This window comes from Patagioenas fasciata, chromosome 2 (assembly GCF_037038585.1).
Source record: "Patagioenas fasciata isolate bPatFas1 chromosome 2, bPatFas1.hap1, whole genome shotgun sequence".
Lineage (NCBI taxonomy): Eukaryota > Metazoa > Chordata > Aves > Columbiformes > Columbidae > Patagioenas > Patagioenas fasciata.
This window is the reverse complement of record NC_092521.1, coordinates 168,276,334-168,281,104: the sequence shown is the minus strand read 5'-3', so window position 1 is coordinate 168,281,104 and position 4,771 is coordinate 168,276,334. Positions and strand designations below refer to the sequence as shown.

Sequence of the window (4,771 nt, the reverse complement as noted above, 5' to 3'; positions counted from 1 at the left end):
TCAAGACTTGCAAACTTGTACGTGAAGGCTGAGCTGGCCATGGACACATCTGATCCCCCCATCCTGGTGTCCAACCGTGCTGCCTTCCCTTGGAGATTTTGGCTGCAGGAGGAAAAACAGTTTGCTGGCAGCCGAGTGAAATATTTTGTGTGAGTAAAACGCATTTAGCCAACCGTCTGTAGAGGGCTGTCTCCACACGCCAACCGAGTGACTATACCAAGCAACGCTGGACTTAGTCCCAGGAATTCATCAGGGTAAAATAGCGGCGGCTGGGGCCGCGATCAGCAGCTGGGGTTTTATGATCATGGGGTAATAAAATCTGAGGCATTAATATGCAAGTGAAACATTAGCACTGAATATTGGAGAATGCTTTAAAAGTGGCCAAGAAAGATATGCCGAGGCTCAGACGTTAGTGATAAACTGCCTGGGAGAAGGGAAGGTCAATTCTCGTGGCTTGTGCTAGTCTGGGGATGAGGTGATCGAAGTATTTGGAGCTGACCCTGGGAAAAAACATCCATGGCTACAGGAAGGTGACATTATTAGAAGTATTCATTTCTCTAGGAGGAGAATTAATTTCTTCATAGTGAGAAAAACTGCTTAACACAAGCCCACATGCTCCTGTTTGGTGACTCCACACCCATCGGTAAAACCAGCCACCAGTCATTGCCCCATGGGTAATTGTCATGGGCTGAAATGGAGAGAAATGGCTCTGATTTGATTCCCCTTCTCTATGGAAGGAGGTGTTTTGTTTTTTTCTCTCCTACGGGTCCCTCCTGGAGCGACAAATCCCAGCACAAGGCGAGACTTGCTGGTTTGCACCCACACGAAATGTAAAGAGGAAATGAATGGCACAAGTGAAGAAAAGCAGGTAGTATTTTCGTATATATTCCAGCTGCAGTATTGCCAAGCTCAGGACACAAAAACCATGGGTGTGGGACTACAAATATTAATATATATAGTAAATATTTGGTGTAGGGATTTTTTTCAATTTGCATTTCAGTGTTAGTGTCTTTTGGACACATCTTTTCACTCATTTAGAGACCGTGACAGTGTTTGCTGTAGATCCACACCTGAGGTTTCCACCGCCACAGATAAAGTCCCATCCTTGCTCTTTATATATTTGGACATTGTTCCCAAAGTGTCAAGTGATGGAAGGAAGGGCAAACTCTTCACCAGGGCACAGGATGAATAATGAAATCTCAGAGCCCCAGGCAAGGAGTTTCCCTGCAAATGGGAGGGTTCCATCCTCTGGAGGAAGTTCCTCATTTGGTGGGACAAGAAAATGAAAAGCTGTGATTTCTTCCGTGGTGGCCAAACCCCCATGGCTTTTGAAGCAATGAAAAGTGATGGGAAAGCAACCTCTTCTATGATGATCGGTTCAATAAACCACCCCAAAAATACTGTCAGATGGAGGAGAATGAGGACAGAGGTGAAGCTTTGGATAAATGCAAGAAAAACACGGAAAATCACTGGGTCCCTCAACTTGCAATGCAGAGGGAATTAGTGGATAATATATTATCGATCATTTGTGTTTTCCATGCCAAAGATGTTGTCGAGGAGTCCGGGCAGCCCCTTTCCAAGCTCTTGCAGAGTTTCAAACAGCCTTTGTAAGAGCCACCAACTTGAGCAACTTTGGCGTCAGTGATAACAAATGACAACTGGCCATCTAAGACGAAATTGCACTGGTTTCAGTGAATGGTTGAGCTTCACTCTGAACAAGTCAGCAACAGAAAGCCAAGCAAGCACCAAATGCCCACTTAAAGAGAAGAATTTACAAGTCCAGGTATCTATTTATTTATTAATTTTCAGGAAGAACAGGAGAAAAAGGGGATTTTCTCTCATGTTTTCTGCCCTGGGAAAGGATCCGTCCCTCATGGAACTACAGTTTTTCAGGTCCTGCTCAATGACAGAGCCATCCATCCCCCGAAAGTCCCACCTGCTCATGGCAGAACCTATGAAAATCCCACAAAACCAGGGTGAAAAAGTCTTCAGAAAAACCAAAAGAACCCCAGCTCCCAACATTTATCACAACCATAAAAAGAGGATGAAATGGGAATAACTTGGATGCACCAACTGCACTGCCTTTGGCAACAGGGATGAATCCGCCCTTAGATTTAATGCAGGGGCACCCTAGGATATGGCGATCCTTTCATCCTCTCGGCTCATGTTTTAATAAACCAAAATAATCTCTGATTAGTTTATCTACTAAATCAATTCAGCGGACAGAGCTGTTTTTGTTGCAGAGGGGGAACTGGAGATAAAGTGAAGGGAGGGAAAAAGGGGGAGCAAAAGGGAGAGGAGGGAGGTGGGAGCTTTGCTCCCCGCGGCTGGAATGTGGAATATGTTCAGCTGAATTTATGCAGAAGTTATTGAATTTTCCATCTTCACCGTGGAATTAGCATCAGAGAGAATATTAAACGCTACACTTTTCAATCTGTGGTTGGTGGAGGTTCGGAAGGGGAAGGTGTGGGGTGGGGGGAAATGCCCACAAAGGTTTTAGGGCTGAAATATAAATCCCCGTCAATCTGCTGCTGCACGTCCTGAGGAGGATACATTGCAACACGTCAGCCCTGTGCTGGGATGATAAAGAAGAGCCTTTGGCAGTCAGGAGAGAAGCTGCCAAATGCCTGTAATTATATTTTCTGTAACGTTCAGAAACCTGGAGGGAGAGGGAAAGGCTGTTGTGCCCGATGCTGTGTGTGTCTATGGGGAGACACCCCAGTGGGGATACACGGTCTGTCCAGGCAGGGCTGGTAGGGCGCAGGAAAAGGAGGATAAAACCGTGAAATAGTATCAGATCACAGAATCATTTAATAGTTTGGGTTGGAAGGGACCTTCAGAGCTCATCCAGTGCCCCCCCTGCCATGACAGGGACATCTTCACCAGCTCAGGTTGCTCAGAGCCCGTCCAGCCTGGCCTGGGATGTCTCCAGGGATGGTTCATCCACCACCTCTCTGGGTACCTGGGCCAGGCTCTCACCACCCTCAGGGCAACAATTCCTTCCTCATGTCCAGCCTGAATCTCCCTCCTTTAGTTTAAACCATCACATCTTGTCCTATCGTAACAGGGCCTTAGGAGCAGAATGGTGAGAGAAAGCCTAATGATGACTTTGAAGACATCAGCAGCATGGCTTCCTGCCACTTGATGCCTCACTGGATGGATCTGCCCTCTCCAAGGCATGGGTTAAAAGCAGCAGCAGCAAACGTCCACCTCCATTGTGTTAATGTGCTGGAAAGGAGTGGCCCATGCATGAGAACATCACTGTGTGCAGGACAGAAGAGAAGCGTCATTGGTGAGGCCAAACCTCGAATCCTGGGGTCAGTTTTGGGTCCTTCACACCAAGAAAGGCCTTGAGGTGCTGGAGCGAGTGGAGAGAAGGGAACGGAGCTGGTGAGGGGCTGGAGCACAAGGGTGATGGGAACGGCTGAGGGACCTGGGGGGTTCAGCTGGAGAACAGGAGCTGAGGGGAGACAGGGACACAAAGAAACGGCCTCAAGTTGCGCCAGGGGAGGTTGAGGTTGGATCTGGGAACAATTTCTTCCCCAAAGGGCTGTGGGGCATTGGAACAGGCTGCCCAGGGCAGTGCTGGAGTCACCATCCCTGGAGGGCTGGACAGACGGACATGAGGTTCTCAGGACATGGGGCAGTGCCAGGGGTGAGTTAATGGTTGGACTCCATGATCTTGAGGGGCTTTTCCAACCAAAACGATCTTGTGATTCCATTGCTCCTCAGGCTGTCTCTGCATCAAACGGAGCTGGAAAACAGTTTTTAAAGAAGTGTATTCTGGACTCTAACAATCCCCTCAGTCTCCAAAATGCCTCACTTTATTGTCCCACAGTACAAGATTATCACAGTCAAATGCAGTATTACTAAGGGCTGGATTCCTTCTTTCTCTTTGCTTTACTGCTCAGACTACTGCAGTGTCTTGTTAAACTGAAACGTGGGCTGAATCGTACCATTGGGCATTTAGCAAATAAATCTCTTATTCCTTTTGGAGTAGGAATATATTTTCCAGGAATGCAGAGGAGCTTGACTAAAATGGAAACCTGAGAACCCTTCATGCAGAGTTCAGGGCTGGTGCTGCCACTTAAAAAGAGTGAAGTCTTGTGTCTGGAGACCTCTGAGGTTTCAGGTACTGTGGTCCATGGCAAGTGGTCCTACAGAGTGGGGAAAAACAGAGGGAACAGACCCATCATATCTGCAAATGAGCTCCAGCACCGATCCATTCTCCAGATCAGCTCAGGGCTTTCAGTGTGAAGAACTTTGATTTACATGGGGTGAGAGAGAAAAAAAACCACAAAAAACATCGTTGATCTGACTTTGTTGTTTGTGTTTCTGACAGGACACGAGGCACTGGAAGAAAAAGCAGCGAAATAGTTATAATCTTTTATTAAATCTCATTCCGGCTTCCAGAAGTCAAAAGCTGATGCAAACACGGAAGCACAAGGTACTGTATCTTTTCCATCACGCTTATCATTCATTGGTGTGCCTCTCAGTTTAATATGGAAAAAAGAAATAATTAAAATAATTCCTCTGAAGGAAATGGCTTGTGTGAATCTTGTGTGACAGTCTGTGTGCAACCCACAACGCCTCTTTGGAGATGTCCACCAGCAGTTATGTCCAGCTGGGCTGTCATCCTGGGCTCTGTTTATACTCCGTAAAGAAATACAAGCAACGTGAAGGTATGATTCATCTGACCTATTTTAGACATCAGTTTATAGAGGGATGAGTTGTTCCAGGAGTCCTGCTGACTTTACTCTCTATGTCTGTT

The 4,771-nt window shown here is 46.7% G+C and overlaps 1 long non-coding RNA gene across 1 annotated transcript in view; it reads left to right on the top strand.

Moving 5' to 3' along the window:
- The window catches only part of LOC139827458 (uncharacterized), a 14,100-nt gene extending 9,609 nt beyond the window's left edge, over nt 1-4,491 (top strand). Inside the window, exons 2-3 of the long non-coding RNA XR_011738003.1 lie at nt 3,068-3,292; nt 4,343-4,491. This is a non-coding gene — a long non-coding RNA (uncharacterized lncRNA). The remainder of the gene's footprint in view (nt 1-3,067; nt 3,293-4,342) is intronic.
- Nucleotides 4,492-4,771: the final 280 nt, after the last annotated feature.